Raw genomic sequence first — 20,642 nt, 5'->3', positions numbered from 1 at the left:
CTGACATTGCCTAATTTATAATGTCCTAAAGAGGGATTAATTTTGGGCATTAGGCAACAGCCAGGTGTGAATCTTTTTACCAGACTCTCTCTGGTTATACAGACATTCCTAAACTGGTTCTGGTAATCATAAATTCCTTCAGATAAATGCATAAATTACACAAGAAATTTATTATTGCATGATTCAGTCGCACAGAGGCACAATTCCCACGCACGCACATAAGCCAGAGTCTCACATTCTTAGTGTAAAAGCCAGACAGCAGTTAATCATACTGTCCCATGCTGATTATAAATAAGAGAGGATGGTGTCTCAGTGGTGGGAGACCCACTCATTCACACTGAGTGTCACATGACCTTCTGCATATTTATAAGTTTGCATGTGCATTGATACAAAGTCATGCAGTTTTATGCAGGGAAAAACGACTTGTGTGACCAAAAGGTAATAATGGGTGTGTCTGGCTGTGCAGTGAGCCAGCAGGGGTAGGTGGAGATCCCCCGCAGAACTTGAAACCCGCATTTGTTCAGAGGGGAAATTCCCATCAGTGGTCCAGCAGGCTGACAGTCTCCGCTTCATTTAGGCTTTAGACAGTCGGGTCGTGGTGTTCCTACGTCCGGCAACAGTACTCTTGCTGCATGGCTGATGTGAATCCCAGAGACAATGAAGCTCCACACCATGGCATTCGAGTGAAATACAAACCAGTGCGCCCACTGTCATGTAAGTAGCAGCCCTAACCCCTCAGGCCAAAATGCAGGTCCATAAGGTCGCACAAATTCCAGGTGCAGAAGAGAACTTCACAGGAACCTGTGGCAAGGCCCATGTCCTTGTGGGGCCACTTTCAGAAGGTCCAGCAACATTGTCAGTTAAATGAGAACTTGCTTGGGATTTAAAGCACTAGATTAGTTACAATCCAAAATAAAACATTTAATTAACATAAATAAGAGTAATTAATTGTGGAAAGTTCTCGCTTGCAAGCATGAAAGCTGGGCATCCACCCAGAATAAATTGCTGAGTAATAAAGATGCCCTAATGAGTTTCCCTAACTAAACTAATTATTTATTTTTATTTTTTTATTGCTAAGTTATGGTTGTTAGTGGTGCAAAGTCCATGTATGTCTGTGTAAGGCCCAACAGGATGAGAACAAGGACTCCTGATATACGTTCACCTTTACAGACAGAAAAAGCGAAATTCAGAACTACACCACAAGCCCTTCTCATAGGTCTTCTTCTCATGGGCCTGCTTCTCTTGGGCCTGCTTCTCATAGGCCTTTTTCTCATGGGCCTGCTTCTCATAGGCCTTTTTCTCATGGGCCTGCTTCTCTTGGGCCTGCTTGTCATGGGCCTGTTTCTCATGGGCCTGCTTCTCATGGGCCTACTTCTCATAGGCCTGCTTCTCATGGACCTGCTTGTCATGGGCCTGCTTCTCATGGGCCTACTTGTTATGGGCCTGCTTATCATGGGCCTGCTTCTCATGGGCCTGCTTGTCATGGGCCTACTTGTCATGGGCCTGCTTCTCATAGGCCTTCTTCTCATGGGCCTGCTTCTCTTGAGCCTGCTTGTCATGGGCCAAATTCTCATGGGCCTGCTTGTCATGGGCCTGCTTGTCATGGGTCGACTTGTCATGGGTCGACTTGTCATGGGTCTGCTTGTCATGGGCCTGCTTCTCATGGGCCTGCTTCTCATGGGCCTGCTTGTCATGGGCCTGCTTCTTATGGGCCTGCTTCTCATAGGCCTGCTTCTCATGGGCCTGCTTCTCATGGGCAGCTCTCTCACTAGATATACTATGATGACTGCTGAAGATCAGTATTTTTTGCCAGTTAAATGCAATTTCATAATATAGTTATAATACAACTGTGAAGTAATAAGAGAACAAAAGCTTTTGAGTCATATTTCATGCAGAGGGTGTATGACACTGTGCTCCATGCACTCAGAAGTATTTTGGAGTATCGTTTGAGCTCATTGAAATTCTGGCACAAGATGAGAACATGGTATTCATTTAAATTACATTGACGTTAGAATATTAGTGACATTAGAATAATTATTTGTTATGCGTCCTACAGTAAAACTCACCTTTACTAGCCAAGCGAAATGCCCCAGTCAGTGCTCCCGTATCTGCTTACACAAGCGTGAGAGACCCTTCTTATTTTTTTGTTGGTGTTCTCAAAGCTTCCACCAGGTGGCGTGTCAAATACAGGTTCCAGCAACGACACTGAAAACCACACATCTAGTAATGGGGATTGCTTAAAGAAAAAAAAAAGGCTTTATGTTTCCTCGCATGATCCATGAGCATCGTATGATGAATCGACGTCCGCAAAATGCCCTTAGCATGTGAGTGTCTAATGACAAAGCAGAATTCCATCCTAGGCGTGACCCAGCTACTGCCTTGTTACACATCAAATAACCAAGCTCTTCCCTAGGGGCCTGTTACTGATAATGGTTAAAGGGAAACAGGAATAAACCTCTGTGTAATTCGTTTGTGTCCAACATTGTTTGGTCCAAATCATGAACCACATTAAACAAAAATGTATTATCTCTGCACTATTTATCTACTGCCTGTGTGCACCTTGCTTGTTACCGTGATGTTAAGTGTACTATATGTTACTATATGTTGCACCGGGGCCATGGAGAAACATTGTTTCATCACTCTTTGTACATGTATGAAGCTGCTGATGACAATAAAGGAACCTTGAACCTTCATCACCTGTGTTGTGTCTATTAACTTGCCATCTGCCAGTGTTAACAAATAAGCTAGAAGATATAAACCCTCAGTCTCCTTGCAGTAGGCTGATTATCCTTCCTTATAAGGAAAGTGCAGGGTTCCACATACCACAACGCTGGGGCTTAACTATACTTAACCATATAGTCATCCTTAAACCTTATCATCACTAACCAAGTAAACAAGGAATCTCTGTTTGACAAGTACAAGTACAAAGAATGGAAAATCGTAACCCATAAAATCAACCAGTTTATCTGGAAAGGTAACCAAATTCCAAATGAGGGTAAGTGATAGGCCATAAAATATTATAGCTTCATTGTGGTCGGCATGGAATAATGAAGGTGCTTCACTGCTCATTTTCAGAGCCTTGGAGTGGATTATGTTAGCACAGACAGTCCTATAAAGCCGGTGAGTGAGCAGTAGGAAGGCTTCTGCTTTAACTGAGTACAATATCCACCAGAGCATACAAACACCCGAGTCTGTGAAAAAGAAGCCAGTTCTCCAGGGCCCAGTTTTTCAAAAAATTTTATCTGGATCAAATTGGTCCGGATTTAGAAATCCCATGTTTTGCTATCCAGGATTAACTGATCTATCTTACTTTTATGACAGTTTTTTAAAGGAATATTGGGTTGGGTCACTGTGATCCAAATATCACATTTCAGCATTACTAAATCCTGTTTATCAAAGCCTTAAATGGAACCAACAGTGTAGCCTACTGGCCTAACAAAAAACAACAGGTAGGCAAAATACCAGTGGCCACAAATAGCCATTGTTTGTTTTAATTGTAAGAAACAGAAACACTGCAAAAACAAAAAAATTTTTTTACATTTTTTTAGTTTGCTCTAATGTGAAATAACAAAACAAAAACAATACTGTCAAAAAGTCAAAAATCATTTACAGGACAGCCACCAATGTTCTTACATGATGAAGGACACACTGGACATGCAATTAGAGATGCAATTGTGAGAAATTACTTTTGCTATTAAATGACTAAATGAGTATATCTGTTGTGGTCATTGTCATTAATATACTGTGGAATTATAGAGCTATGAGCAACAGTGACATTTCTTTGACATCTGATAGCTTTGATATTATTTTGTTGTTGTTTACCATATCTCAATATCATTATATGTGACATGCTTCATATAGGCTTCAAATATGAAGGAATTTATATATCACCAGTAATCATTAAGTTTGTGATCATTTTTTTATTTGGATTATTTGGGTCAAAAAATCACAACTGAATCCACCCTTCTGATGGGATCAGGATAATCCTGTTTTTTGGATCAAATAGATCCAAATCTGACTTCAAAGTTTTGAATAACCCAAAGAGCAGGTTTGATCCAAATCAAATGTAAGATTGGATTACGTGGTCTGATCTTAATTCAGAATCCCTCTTTTACTTTTGAAAAACCCATTTCCAAGATTTGATCCAATCCGTGATCCAAAATCCCACTGCATTACTTTTGAAAAACTGGGCCCAGAAGACTGAGGAATGCTGTTAATCGTGTACAAAACGTTTGAAACAACAGATGGCGCTCTCTGCAACGGGATACTTCATTGAAAGTGAAAATGGATATTTCAAATGTTTTAAATCCTAAAATAGAATTTTAGCGTAAAAGCTAGGCTTATTCCATGCGCGTGCGTGTGAATGTGTGTGATATATTTATGTCGAGTTTATAGGCGCTATAGCACATTTAAAAATAACTAGCGTCAATCCAAAGGGTCGTACAAAAGGAGCATTAAAACTAGAAAGACAGACATTAAACAGACTCAACTGCTATTTAACAAAATAAAAGAGTTTTAGGACGAGATTTAAAAGTGATAATGCATAATAGGGCAAGTTTAACATAAATTAGAAATTTATACAGTAATTAAGACAGATCGACAATGACAGAATTGAAAACTACTGGAACTATTAAAACATTAAACAACTAAAACATCAAACACACCCAAATGTTGGGAGTAAAATTGTGTTTTAAGCCGTAATTTAGAAGTGGTAATGCAGTTTGCGACTGACCACAAATCTCCCAAGAATCCCCATTAAATGTCTTAAACCGTGATAGGAAAAGTCTTTATGCAAAAGAGTCAAGCGCTCTTAGGGTGTTGAAACGTCTGGGGCCAAGAAATCCCAGGCAAGAAATAGGCCTAATTTAGATTTGCACAATTTTTAGCTCTTGGCCCTCTGTCTGATCAACTACAGAATATAGGGATCACTTTATAAGGGCAGTAAATGGAATGATGAGTTAGTGCAGTGGTTCTCAAAGTCGGTCCTCAGGCCCCACACACAAGTCCCAGCTATCTTTCAGCTTGATTGACTGAACACACCTGATCCAGGTAATCAGCAGTGTGCAAAGCAGGGATAGCTGGAAAACAAGCAGGGCAGTGGGGCCTGAGGACCGAATTGTAGAACCACTGAGTGAGTGAAATTAAAGTCCTGTACATGTTTCAAACAGAATGCGCATTTGTATATTTTGGCCATCCACAATGATTTGAGTTGATTTTATGAAACGTAGACAAGTCAATCATGGAACTGATTTTTTCCGAATAATAACACAAATCTTTTGGTGGGAAAAATATGTTTACAATGCATTATTTGTGTGTTTCGGAATCATGTATTGGTATTCGAGTGCATCCCTACTAACTAGACCCGTGGTTTTCAAACTGTCGCGCACTGCTGCGCCTTGGGATCTGGCCTGGTGGGTTGTGGAATTTGGTTACTCTAATGATGTTTTGCATGTAAAGGTGTGCCTTACAAATACGTGTTTTCATAAATGGTAATCGTAAGAACGATCTTTTTCCTGTTTTGCCGTGTGGCTGCGAAACATGGACGCTATCCAGTGACCCGAGAAAAGACTACACTCCTTCGGTACTGTGTCTATTCGGTGAAACCTTAAGTGCCGCTAGTCCGACTTTCTGTCAAACAAGCGGAACCGCCGGGACCCCGAGGTGTTGTGGGACCTCACCTGATAAATGCTGAGACTTGTTTCAAAAAATGTTTGCGAACGACGGAGCTCTACACCGGCTAGCTAGCTGGCGAGCCCTCTCCTTCGCCAGTCCGAGACTGCAGATGAAGCTGCTCCGGCAACAGGGCATAACACTTCCTCCATGTCCTCGCTTTTTTCTTTTCTTTATTTTTTAAGAATTTATTGTATCATCTGTTCTTTTGTAAAGAAAGTTATTTCTGTAAAGTAAAATAGCCAGCAAGCTACCACTAAATGGCAATAACGACAAGCCTGGTACTCAGTGCTCTCGCTATCTCGTGCTCACACAAAGTCCGCGTGTGCCGAGTTGTGTGAAGGAGATCCGTTGCTTGCACGAGGACTCAAAACGTATATTATTTATATCGGCTTTAAAGAAAATCCAAATGACGGGTTAATCGATCAGATTATTATTGTTGTTGTTCTTGTAAACAATAAACGAAAAGGTGTAGGACATATTTTCAAATTATATATTGTAAAATACACAAGGCAGAAATAATACATTTAGTTTTAAAGTAAGAATTTAAAGAATGATAAAACCCACTCGGAAGATCACCGCCCTAGGCTAAGTGAACCATCCGACAATCTAATCAAGTGGCCTAGAGTCTACTCTGATACAGCGAACATCACGAAAACGCAGCAGCATATAACCACATACAAGTAAAATATTAGGTTCAACGTGGAACAAGTCTGAAAAAGGTTTCTAATTTATACACTGCAACAGATTCAGAAAACATAAAATTAACACATTCTGAACATTGCGTCCTGGATAGAAAATGATTAATTAAGCCACACAAACACGAGACATGTAGGTGGATCTGCATGAACCGGAATCCTACGACGGCCGTTTTAATTAATAAAACCACAATTACTAAGGACTTTACATCTCTATACGTCTCCTTACGGTGGCCCGATGAAGCGCTTTAATGACTGGCACAAAAAAACGAATGTCTATAACAAACTATTGAACCGCCAAAGCGAAGTTGTCTGGACTTTAAGATATTAAATTAGCATGATGAGGAATTTAGACGTCGTTCAGGCCCGAAGGGGAAGCGGGGGGGTGTGAGGCTGGACCTATTCATGACAGGGACAGGGTCAATAGGTTGGGGAAGTTCACAGGGCTGTCGCCTTTATTATGCTAACGCGGAATATACGCCCTAATGCTCAATGTCTGCGAGATAAAAATGCGCGAAGCACAGTTATGTGTCTTACGACCGTCGACCCCCCTGCCTTTACATTGTCGAGTTGCCATGCAAATCACCGTCAGCTAACGACCAGGTTAAGATATCTTGGCTTCCTGCAAGGATATTATTTTGATGTCGTGGCGTGATGGCCAACAAAACGGTGTGTTACGTATATTTTGCAGAGATACGTTTGGGTTTGCTCAGTATTTCAACATACAGTTATATTCGCATTATCTGACACGAATCCGTAAAATTCGCCATCTCTCGCGTGTAACTTTATTGTCCTCTGTGTTCATCTTTGTATCATGCATACACCTGTTTTTAAATCCTTTTTAAAAATGGGCAACAACTGCACTGAATTATTTCTATTACACTATACAGTTCTGTTAAAATACTTATAGCAAACAATGCGCTGGTTCTATCATGCATGTGAGCCTGCAGTAATTAACTAAGGCATCATACAAAAGGCCCTATTTATTGTCAGTGAATGAATGTGACGTGATCCCGCAGTGCCATGTGACCAGCTGTCTATCTGTCATAGGAGGGCACCACAAAGGGGCGTGGCCGAGGCGACCATGAAATATCTGTTTTTGGTTTTTGATTCATACAGGCTCACTAAAACATTGCTAAAGTGTTGTCATAGCTGTCACCTTTTCATAGATTCTAAGATAAAATATGAATAAAATTTAGTGGATATTTTTGGTCTGTGGTCATGCACAACTGTGTGATATTCTGGGTATATTCAGAGCTCAGATAAATATTCATTCACGACTAAAGGATAAGAACGTGTTTAACGGATTGACAGGCAGAATGGATCGCACTCCTGTCCTGTCAAGTCCTTCAGTTGTTCTCCTCTTGGGAGGGGTCCTGACGGTTTATCAGACTTGTAACCTCTGACTTTACAGTAAGCTGTCCTTAATTCAACAGAGATCGGCGCGTGTTTTAACAGCGACGGCTCAACGTGTCCCTTCACGTGCGAATTGCGTGTAATATCACAAGTTAGGATGTATCTCAGGTTGGGTTATATCTCTACTCATTAGTATTAGATAGGCTACTTCACCGCGTGTCTGATTACTTATATACATCACCATGCGAATTGTTTCTTTTTCCTGAAACAGAAAATATATTGCGCTTATTATCGGGAAATGATTTGTGAGGCTATACTCAGTAAAAGAAGATTCGCATTTGTTTTAAACTGTATTTAATCGATTAGCTTGATGTTTTTTTATTATTTATTTGGTGCAGTATCAGTAGTGTCAGTATAATATCTATTTAATGTAATACGTACACGTTGTGTATCAAAGACACACTAATACTTAAATGATGCCGTAAAACCTGACGGACGTTAATCGCTCTGCTTTACCGTTGACAGATGAATATCCAACAAGCAACAGATTAATGAATTTTAGAAATTCGGATGTTCTTGTATATTTTTAATAACATAATTGAAAGGAATTTCTTATTCAAACACGTTTCCTTTTAAAACGGGACAGTAAATATGCCATAAACTGTCAAAATATTAAACGCGCTGAGCTAAAACGGAGACTCATAATAACAGCAATTCAGAATATACCATACTGAAAATATCTATTGGCAAAACATGTTAAGTAATTTAAAAATGATCGATTAAATTGATGTTTTTACACTATTTTAACAGATTTTTTATACAGATGTAGGCCTAGCTTATATAGATATGCTGAAATATTTCGCGTTGCCTAACTTTGAATGCATATATAGCATTCAAAAAGTTTTACGAAATTTAAAATCTGAATTTTATTTTATACAGCGTATTTCCACAACAGACCTTCCACAAAGCGGTTTAAATTGGTGTGTTGTAACAGAACAGAGTGAAGATTTCAAAGCTGACCCTGGTGTGTTACCCACAATACAACGTGCAGGATGACTGCTTTAGGAGATCATTTAGAAAATTATTTATACTTAAGATGCAGGCACAGCAAAGCTAAACTAGTATGTGTTGGTCCTGAAGTACTGTAAGATATAATCGAAAACACTGAAATTTAAATGATATGTTGTGTAAGCAACAAATAAACAATGCTCACCACAAGTATCAATACTATTAAAGGGACTATTTACATTGTTGTTCAATGTGTTTAATTGTGGATTTAACAAGAATATTTAAGGACAGTTTAAAATCATCTCTGATCTGGAAGACAACATTCTCACAGATTTCGAGTGAAAGAATATTTATCGAAAACTGCGGCCCAGTGTTTCCTGTTATCTTTAATCTGCAATGTTTGAATAAGTTTGTATTATCTTAATAAGTTCTTTGCGTTCACATCTACGGTTATTCGTTGAATTAAATTTTATTCAATATGAGAAAATCAATTTAATCCGCTAAATGACCAGAATTCGGTCAAATATTTCTTATTTTTCACGGGTATAACTTGGTGACTTAACGTGTGAAGGCAAACATTCGCTGAGTGGTTGTTTCGTGCAGCCAATCGTTTGTCGCGGGACAGAATTCGGCCACAGACAGCCAATCATAAGTGACATATGGTTTGTTCGAAACTGAGAGCCACCTATACTAAAGCGATGTAAGAAAATCATGGTCAAGTGCACAATTAACACGCGCTCAGTAACAGCATTGAAATTATTCAGACTCTTTCAAGTCTTCTCTGTAAGATATTTCTTACCTTTAAACCGCATTGGGTATCGGTAGGAAATGCAATGTAACGAAGACAACAAACCAGGCTGTACTTGACAAACTGTTTTGTCTTGCGCAATCCGTCTAAATTACATCTCTGGCTCAAATTTTATTTTGTTCGTGGCTAATTATTTCGCAGAATATGGTGTTTTGCCTGTAGATTTACTGGGAATAACGCGGTGTCACGTGAAACAGGAGCATTACACTGACCGGTGCTGGAAGGGTGTTACCTTACACACAAACTTACCTGTCTTCCAAAAGAAGGATGTTTCTGATATTAGGTGGAGGAAGGGTATCCTTTAACTTGCTATTTGAGATTTAAACTTTACTTTACCTCTTTACCAGGAATTTTGTCATTTTATCACGAAGTAAAGAACAACCTGCTTTCTGTTTCATTCGACGCTAATAACATCTTCATACTCACCAACAAGAAACAGAACAGCAAAAATAACACGAGGCTTTATTTTGAGATATATTCTTGCATCGGATAAATGTTAATAAATGCATATTTGCCATTACTTTATATAGTTTGTATAAATAGGCCTGTGTAAATTACCATTTGTTTGAAACGGAATAGGGCAGGTCAACCAGACTTGGCGAATTAATTTATAGAGAGGTATCCAAAGGCCAGCAAACGGCAATTTCGTTCGGAGGGTCCGCGTCCGCTCGCCTGCGCCGCTTCTCACCGTCCGATTCCATTCACGTCCCGAGCTTGTTCTTCCACTGCAGCTATTCAATACTTCATTAAATCTTAATGGCAGCTGGTAGGGAGGTCATTGAAACTAGTCTTTCTCACACATTTTCATGCAAATCTATCAAACTCTGGAAAACTAGAAACAAAGAGCGCCGTGCTGCGCTGTCGCGAAATCCAGTGGTCGAAGGGAGCTAAATGTAGCGGTTACGTGAAGAAGAAAAAGTAAATCTTATTTATAAGCCTGTGAAATATACACGGTTCTCTCAAATAAGATTGATTTGTTTCGAATGAGCACATTAACTTCCTCAACTGGTTTACAATTCGGTCAGTTTGCTTTTGTAGCCGCACTAAAAAGCTGGCTTTAAAAGAGACGCTTTAGTACCAGCGAAATTTTCTATTTATGAGAGTATAAATCTGGCTATGACACGGCTACTTTTATTTTTTTGAATTACCGGATATGTTTTCGCATGATTCCTAAATACTAATTGCTGTGTAACTGTGTAGCGCACCTGCTGCGTCACTTTTACCGTCGCGCACAGAAATATCATTCAGCAATTGACTTTTCCTTATGCTTTTCATACTTTTTTATTCTTGTAAATGATTCGCACGCACTTTCTTTCAAATCCTCACTGGCTGATTCCAGATGATGCATTTTATCATTATAATACCACGGGGAGCAGTGCAATGTCGCTGTGACAGCTGTAGGTGGCGCCATGCCCGACGTATTTAAAGGAGGGTGTTCTCCACAGCCTCACAGGTGTCTCCGCCAAGCAGGTACGGCGCTGTCCAGGGTGCTAAGAAACCGGCTACGTGCAGATGTTACAGACGGTATCAGTGGCCCATTTCCTGCTGCATGCAGTGGGCTTATGTTTACTTACTCTAACGCGCTTAATTTCTGAACATTAAAAGTGATAATTTAACTCTAAAACTAGTCATTTAACTGTCCTGTGGGGACTTATTATGGTTTGGATTTTACAACCACGCGTTGTATTTACTTGATAGTTCCGATTAATCAAGGATTTCTGTTAAGAAGTCCCCAGATCCGATCATGAATTTCTGTCTTTACTAATACCTGCCCTATTTCCACGAAGGTGTTTGGCAGTGATTTATTTACACTCATCATCAACAATAAATGGTCAGACTGGTCTTTGGATACATGTGAATGATACTTTATTTTTCTCCTGAAATGAAAACATAACGTACAAAAACATTTTTGTACTAATACAAAATATTCCAAACATTTTCACATCAAAGAGGTGGTCTCCATTATACCATTCCAGAAGACGATCAATTTTCTAATCAATACACAAAGTAAGAGAAGTGAGAATTTTGAGATGTTCTCCTTTTGACATGCGTGTAGGTGTTTGATGATCCTCATAGTACACCAGCATGCACCAGTGCATCAAGTGCACGAAATACAAGTAATGCTAGTGATTCCGCAGTTTGTCTGCTCCACAGCTGCCTAAAGCCTGCTGGTTACACCCCCGAGCTGCAGTTCACTGCCTGCTTCCCCTGGAGGGTCTCCATGTGCTGCCATGATGAGCTCGGTGACCCAGCTGGGGGGGGGGTCTCTCTGCCTGATGTGCATCACACCTGCCAGCAGGATGAGAGGAGAGGCAGAGTGAGTCAGGAGGCCAGCACATGTGCCCAGCCATGCACACTGTGCCTCTGAGAAGAAGCTCTGTACCATTACGGTTGGGTGTGCAGTTCCTCAGCTGTGCATTCACAAACAGTCACATGTGCACTGTGCCTCCCGATTACACCCTGCCTTTAATTAGCAGTTGTTTGTGTACCATTTGAAGCCTGTTTTGTGTGTATTGATTGTACATGCTTTTCTCATGTTCCATGGCTAACCAAAATCTTAAATTGCCCATACTGTATGACTGTGTGTGTTTGCACTGCTCAGACTGGCCCTCTCTTGCTTGGACTAGACTCATAGCAGGATAAGCAGGTGTAGGATGTGTGCATTGTGGCCTGTCCTTTGTTCTCCTTAAGCACATAATAAGAGTTATAAGCTACCTTGATACCCCCAAGGAATGGCCAACAGCAAAGCCGGGTCTGCTTCGCCCATTTAATAACTCAGCTCAGGTTCACAAAAAAAAAGTAAAGTAATGTAAAGTAAAAAGTAAATTAAAGTTTCCCTAGCTGGACACAATGCACTATCAGCTATTTTAGTTAATTCATCACTGTCCATCCACCATGCAATATACCCGTGTTTCCACACGCACACACATACATGCACCCATGTTTGTATTCATGTCGTCATGGGGACTGCCAATTCATTTCTATGGGCAAAACCCTAATCCCAACAATAACAACCCTAACCCCTACCCAGCCTAACCTTAGCTATAAGTAACCCTTTAAAGTGTCCCCTGAGAGCGAGTAAGTATCCCAGGCCCCCGCTGCCATTCGGTGGAATCTGGGTGTGGCGGCTGGGGGCTCAGACACTTTGACAGGTCAGCTTTTTCACCAGCGCATTGCCGCCTTTGCCTGCATCTCCCCTGGCAACAGCGCAGACTAGGCTAGCTAGGCGTCCCACGAGATGTCGCATTTCTACTGCTGTGAACGTGAACTTGTCCCGCATGATGATTAGGCTACCACGGGTCACCGACAGAATGAGACGGGAAGGAAGAAACGAAAGGACGATTGTCAGGGAGATTAAGGCACTTTAAACAAGTCACAGACAAGGCCAGACAAAGATGCCGCATGTCTAAAACTCCCCCTGGGGTCTGGGGTCTGCTCTCCAGGCTCGGTTATCGCTGCCGCTTTGTCATCGTAAAATGCTGGAACAATCTAAAGCGCTAGAGATGGATTAGACTGTGTTCCTAGAATAATTTTATAACAGCTACAAAAGTATCTGAGCACATCATTAATTCTAAACAGTTCAAATTAAGGACAGGTACTTCATTTCGAAATTGACAAATGAAATCTAAATTCTTAACAAAAGCATTAATGATTTTTTTTTTTAAATAATTCTCTAATATTTAAAAATTCTTATTATTTTATTGACTTAAAGGCTACATGACCCATCACTCCCACCAAAACTGGGAAGTTCAAGGCTAGTAAAGATCTACCCTGACCTACCATGAATGAAGAACTGTTTCTGTGTGCAGGATATAGACATCCAGTGCTGAAGCTGTTTAGACATCCAGTGCTGAAGCTGTTTAGACATCCAGAGCTGAAGCTGTTTAGACATCCAGTGCTGAAGCCGTTTAGACATCCAGTGCTGAAGCTGTTTACATCCTGGATATGCACTGTCAGAAAAAAGGGGCCCAGCCCTGCTACAGTTTTGTTCCCCAAGGTACAAATAGCATTACTGTACCTTAAAAGGTACATTTATCTATAGCTAGGCTTGAGGGTACAGCCCTCTTGAGGGTACAGCCCCAGTAACAAGCAATTGTACCCTCAAAGGAGTAAATTGGTACTTTTTTCTGACAGTGTAAACTATGATCTACATTGAGGAAGCTCTCCTCATGGTTTTACTTTAATATCCTTTATCTTCTGATTCCGCAATATGCATTGTACCCATATTATGAGCACAGTTTTCTGGAATGACCTGTACTAAAATTAATTACTTGATAAGCAACGGATAACCCATGGCGAGGTGTGCAGTTACGCAACAATAATCAATGACAACCTGCTGTAATGTTGCAGTAGATTTTTTCCATAAAACCACACACCTTGAAGTAGTTTATCTTGCTTACACTGTGGCCAACAAACAAAACACAATCATAGAAATAACAAGTGACAGTTAATTTTTCAGAAGAAAATTATATTTCTAAATTTCTATATAATTTTATATTATATATATATGCCAATAAGAATGAATATTTATCAGTAAAAAGGTACACAGATATTTCTATTAACATGTTTAATAAAACATCAAAAGACTTTAATATAAAACTGTTATTAGACTGGCAGAGCTACCTGTGTGCTTACATCAAAACAGTCAACACCCATGTGACATCTCTGCACCAATACAAAAACAGTATTTATCAAAGACTTCTTCGGATGACCATGAGTGCAACGTTAAAAAGCAGCAGTAAAACAACAGCTTCCCACAAATTTTAGGCACTGTGCTATGCCTGCAGACACTTATTTCTGAAAGCACTCCCAGGTGCTCCAGTCAGGGTGGGTTGAGCTGGCTGCAGACAGCAGACCTGCTGGGCATCTTTTCCAGATGCTTGGGCAGCCTTACGTGGCCTGCCTTCCAGCAGCAGCAGCAGCCAGGATCTGGGTCGAGGCTGTACAGAGCAGACCTAGGTGGCTCCTGCAAAGCCACTGTGTCATGATACGATAATCCTGCTGATCCTCGCATAAGAAGGGATGTGCAGTGGAGGTAAAAGTTGGCTGTGGATATGGGAGTGAACAGGGGAGGCTGTAGGATTTCGTGTTACTGTGTTTTATACCGGATGCCGGGCTGTAGCACAAACACCACCGGATGCCTTAACCCCTTTTGCTGTGCCAGCTGCTAGATACGGTATTGGTATAGACATGGAGGCAATCACAGCAAGTCCCCAACATGTTCACACACACACACACTCACACACAGACACACACAGACACAGACACACGCACACACAGACTTTCCTCATGTAAGCATCTGCTCATGTCTGGCCTGGTCCAAGGTTCCCACCCAGCCCCCTACGTCTGCAGCCCAGACAATGAGACAGACGGGCCGGGGGCCAGGGGCTGCTCACAATGCTGCTATTGTGCAGGGGTGTCAGCGAGCCCACAGATAATGTCACATCACCAGTGACGCGGGGGCTACGGTCAGGGGTTAACATGGTGTGGGGCACTTACAGTGCGATGCTGTGCTGCAGCCCGCTAGCTGCTAACGGCTAACACCGACGCGGAAGAGCGCCATCCCGCTGGGGCTGCCGCTGCTCTTGATCTTGACCTCTGACTCAGACCGCCAATTTGACCTTGATCATCTCAGCACTATTCAGCCAAATACGGAGGCCGCTCCTCACGGCTCCCCCTGCAGGCCGGCATGATCATGGCCCTAGAGCATGGAGCATCATGTCTCTCATCACCTTACCATGTGGTTTATCTATGGAAATAGGTCACATGGTGGTTGCCATGGGACCAGCTTGGTAATAACAGTCTGTTTCCAGAGCTTTTCTTTCCCCCCCCCCCCCACGATGGCGACAGCCCCCTTCTCCTCCTTCTGTGTCCTATTGGAAGGAGCAAATAAGTCATACTATTGTCAGAGAGATGGAGGAGGATGAATAGGTCCCTCTGCCCCCCCCATCGCCATTTCCAAAATGGCAACATTGGTACAAAGTGCTTTGCTTTCCCACCAGTTTCTGTGGCGATCCCCTACTCACCGGCTCCGAGAGGCACCACCATTCAGTTTGATCACATGCATATCTCACCATGTGACAGTAATTACCATGGAAAGCTGAGAGACAAAATGAACGGAATACAGGAGGGAAACTGCATAGGGCCGGTGTCCCAGTTCTGCAGACTCGCACGGACCCACATGTGCGTGAGCCCCCACAGGAACAGCCACAAATTCCTCTTTAATTCCAGCCAAGGGTCGGCGTTTAACTTACTGCATTTAACTTACATCCTGTAAATGAGGTCAGCGGAGATTACGTATCGCCGCCGTGCCTCGCACCCACGCGACAGGGGAGCCACGTTCCCGACACGCAAAGGGCGTACATCACGCGTAATTTCACTTTGTGTAGAAAACACTGGTCCACGCCACACCATCACTCTTCACGATCCCACCATTTGCACCAATTAACCTGCCACTGCCGTCGACTTCTCTTCCAGCAAATGAATTACCAGGGTAAAATATGTATCACACAACAAATGCATTTACAGCATCCCGACTGTAAATAACACATTTCGAAAGCCCACGTCCTGCTGAAATGAGCTGCTGCCTACAGGTTTGACCGAGTCAGTTTAGATCCCCTTCCCAATGCTGGATTATGTCATCAGCCACCTGTGCCCCCCCCCCCCCCCCCAATGCCTGGCCAGGTCAGCGAGATTCCCTCGCATGTAAATTTGCGCTTTAGTGTCTTGGCCAGAAATGGCTCTGTTCACTGGCACTGCGGATAGCTGCATACCTCCCTGGTTGTGTGCTGCGATCCTGAGAGTGCTGGCCAGACACCCCATAAACGTTTGTGTCCCACTGGAGCCTCTGTCAGCACCTCGCTATACATTTATTATAATAGCATGGCCTTTGTAGTCATTTAGAATGTGCTGGGGGCAGCGGGGGGAGGGAGGCGGCTCCCAGTCTGCTCCACTCGCTCCCCACCTAACCCCGTGTGGAGTGGAGCTGCTCATGGACCTACAGCGTTTTCTGCCGTTCCTAATGCTCTGTAGGGTCTAGCACAGCCTGTACTAGAAGATCACACTGATAGAAAGACAGAGCAGTGATGGTGCTTCTGGCCGACAGCGAAGACGCGGCCTGGACACCCCCAGGAAGCACTACTTTTATCTAAACCACCTTTAACTACACTTATTTACCAAACTAAGACAACCTTTCACATAATATAAACAAATTTCCTGTTCAGAATGACATTTTACTTCCAGAAATTTCACACTAAAATCTTCATTTGATTTTTCAGCACAGTATCAGCTACAGCCCTCATTTTACACCAATGAACAAAACGTTAAACACAAGTCTGCATATTTTGCAGATTTTAAGTAGAAAAAGCACCACAGACTTGATAAATGTATGTGTATATATGGTAACTGAAAAACTAGCTATTTTTCAGCAAATAACATTTCATTTTAGAATCATCTCAAATAAACTGAAGAGGACTAAATGACAACAACATGCTTTTGATAACTGTAACATCAAGGTGCATCTGAATCGTTTGTATATGCTCTGACATTCAGTAATTTTTAAAACATTATGTGACAAATTATGGAGCTAAATTTCAGTTATGTCATGGCTATGAATGACTTGTATCACATCTACATACAGTAACTTTTGCAGTGAATTTTCATATATGCAATGTTATTCATTATTCAATATAACATTCCTAAGCTTACTTAAGGCAAACACCCACAGACATTTATCTTTAACGTAAAACAAAGTTTTAGTGTTTTAATAATGTAGTTATATATTTATCTAAAAGCCCTTAAAAATTATTTTATAAGTGTAGGACTTGTTTGTTGCTTATATATTGACCCTGTCAAGGGCAAGATTTAATCTAATCCCAACATGTTAACCTTAACCCCTACCCAGCCCTAACCTTAACTGACCATAATGAAACAAAATATGAGTATTTTGGCCTTTTTAGTTTTTTGATCGCAGTCACAGATTTGGTCCCCACAATGTAATATAAATATAACACACATACACACACACACACACACACACACACACACACACACACAAAACCTGTTTCTTAAGCACTGAAATACTTCATACCTAGATCCCATTTCCCAGTTTTATTTTTTGAAATCGGGTGACTTGGTTATGGCCATTTTTGTTATAATTGCTTAATTTTTTTTAAATAATAAAAATAACCACGCAAAAATTAATTACAAAATAAATTTTGCAGCACAAGGAATTGTGAGTTTTTTAAAGACTGTTTAAACGATGCATACAAATAGTCCCAGATCTGAGGCGACAACCAGCTCGCAGCAGACCTAGGATACAAAACTGTTTAATATTCAGCACCATGTCGTGCAGAGTTCAACGGACAGCTCCCAGTGCCAAATCTCAGAGACGGGGCCCTTTTCACACACACTTTGCCAATCCAACATCATCTTGGCTGCCATTAGAAACCCTAAGGACTGCTTTTTGAAAAATGCCAGCTGCTTGGAGGACTCGCAGGGCATCTTCCCGGGCACTGCACCCATGAAACTCGTATACATACACATATATGTGCGTGCGTGTCTGTATGTGTGTATATATATGTGTGTCTGTGTGTATATTTATGTACGTATATTTAGACACACATACACACACCGGTCCAGCTTCATCTATCTCAAATCAACTGATAATGTCAGTTGTTACAAGATTTAAATAAGCAAATCTTTTTAAAATCAGGAACACTGTAAGACAATGTACAAAAGACATTTACTGAACCACTTGTTTGAAATCAGACACTGAGACAGTCATTTTATAAATTTCCTACTCTCCCAGTTTGGATTAAAAATATTTTTGAGGGTGGTCATTTTGTTTTACAGAATCTGCTTATCAATCATTCATTCTCTTGCGTCTCTTTTTTGAATATATCAGATATTGCAAGTACAGGTCCGGTGAGGATGTTTAGGAGGTGAATAGGAGGAAGCCAGCACTCCTCAAGTGAGGTGGTTTAGGAGGTGCCTAGGAGGAGGTCAGCACTCCTCAATGAGGATGTTTAGGAGGTGTATAGGAGGAAGCCAGCACTCCTCAAGAGAGGATGTTTAGGAGGTGCCCAGGATGAGGCCAGCACTCCTGCTTTTGAGCAACATGTATTAATTTCCACTTCATTGCACGTCTAACTATGACCACATTCATTTATATGATCAAGCTGAGCAAAAGGAATAAACAGCTTCTCTTAATGTAAACCTTATGGCGTCTTGCTTCTGCTTTTGGACCAGACGTAGGCCAACAAAAGTTGCACGTATGTCACGAGCACACTGCAGGTTCGGGGATACATCTTATCAGTTAATAAATTATGAAACATACTTACTAATACTAAAACAGGCCTACTAATATACATACGATCGGCATTTGAAATAAGAATGGAAATGGTAAAACAGTTATACAGTATGCAGCGCAACGACAGCATGATATATGGGGAAAGTATATTTAAACAGGCTGTTAACTCACCTGGAGCGGTGTTTTCTTGCGCTGATTTTTACTTGAACCGTCAGAGTTGTTCATTTTAAATAAGGCGCAGATTAGGGAGCAATTCCTACATTCGGTTATCTAGCTTTATGATGGCTGACTAACACTCATACAGCTAGATAACCAAAGACAGCAATCCACCCCCGTTCCTTTCGTTATGTATAGAGTGGCTTGATGGAGGCCAACTTCGGGAACTGCATGGGTGTGGCCGACAAATATATCTGGAGACAAGAATGAAAATGTTCGGATAAGTTAGTGCCCGTTCCTGTAAGCAGGAGTTGGTAAGAGTCTTTAAGGTCATACGTAGAAGCTTCTACATACAAACAAGGCTCCTGTGTGCCGCAGAGGCTGAACACGGACCTCACCGTCGTCTTTTATTCTTATTCTGCTCTAAACAACGTCTTAAAATGACAATGTCTTACAATTGGCCAATGCAAACTCTGCTCTTACTTGGAGTTCAGTTCCCACTTCTACTCCCATTTGTGAATTTATGCTGCAATTAACGATTTATGTTACACTACTTTAAAAACCGAATACACACATATACAGACTGACTGGACTGTATAACAAAAAATAATTAATAAGTAGCTTAATATATTGTCCCACGTACAAATGTCATTTCATCGTTCATGTGGATTATCATATTATCTGGGTTATGCAGTTACAGGTAGCAAAATCTATTAATACTAATCTATCAAAAAAAAGCTAATAAACGTTTAAAATAATGTTTGATTCCACAGTGTGCACGATCGAACATTAAATGGACGACAAATTACACATTGTATTGCTGTATTATTACTATAATTTAACGATATGCAATAGAGCTTTTAATACTGGCTGTAACTAAATTATGAAAGGGTTTTACTATAGTTAAACATATTTGCCCTGTATAGGTTGTAAGAAAACTTTGATAAAAACAGAAAATAGAAACATGAACGGTAATTAAAAAATGTACATCCTGTTTCCATACAGTGGATTATGATTTTTGTAATCTGTTGAATGTAGATTTCAAAATCGGAAACACTATAATACGTTTTGACTATTTTATTTTCTAAAACAACTGCACTTTTAAAGACCTCCTGTAAACTATACGAAAAATTGGTCACGTATTTAATACAATGAATTCTGCGGAATACACACAAATGTGATTTATGCTCAAATGGTGAAATCTTACCAAAACACTAAATATTTTTCCTGGGTAATTAAGAATATACAATGGCCTATATAAAAAGTCATAACAATAAATGTATCGTTCGAATTAGGCATATATTTCTTGTCATAAGGCGGCAATGCCAGTTTTACTCTGAAAACTTTCAAAAGTTATTCTGTGAAACTGTCACGTCAACATAAAGCGAATAAAACGTTATAATCGCAAATGTTTATTTTGTTTGTTGGTTAAAACAAACTAAGCCATTTTGTATTTTAACCGTTAACACGCATATATCAAGAGGCCTGCATTGCTCCAGGAGACAGTAGGCCTGCTTGTCCTTCTGTTTTGATTCCCATTGTTGACTATATTCACATTGCGAGGCTGGGATGTATCATTTCTGGTTTGGGATTTACTGTGCGCATTACATTCAAAATCACACTCTATTTAGACACA

General features: G+C 40.9%; 1 long non-coding RNA gene across 1 annotated transcript in view; it reads right to left on the bottom strand.

Annotated features, from left to right (window-relative positions):
- Window positions 1-11,409: 11,409 nt before the first annotated feature.
- The window catches only part of LOC125706906 (uncharacterized), a 10,395-nt gene continuing 1,162 nt past the window's right edge, over window positions 11,410-20,642 (bottom strand). The window contains exons 2-3 of the long non-coding RNA XR_007382096.1: window positions 19,022-19,260; window positions 11,410-11,829 (exon numbers count right to left, since the gene is read on the bottom strand). This is a non-coding gene — a long non-coding RNA (uncharacterized LOC125706906). The remainder of the gene's footprint in view (window positions 11,830-19,021; window positions 19,261-20,642) is intronic.

Source organism: Brienomyrus brachyistius, chromosome 13 (genome assembly GCF_023856365.1).
Source record: "Brienomyrus brachyistius isolate T26 chromosome 13, BBRACH_0.4, whole genome shotgun sequence".
Classification (NCBI taxonomy): domain Eukaryota; kingdom Metazoa; phylum Chordata; class Actinopteri; order Osteoglossiformes; family Mormyridae; genus Brienomyrus; species Brienomyrus brachyistius.
Note: the sequence above shows the minus strand (reverse complement) of the source record. Positions and strands in the feature narration are given on the sequence as shown.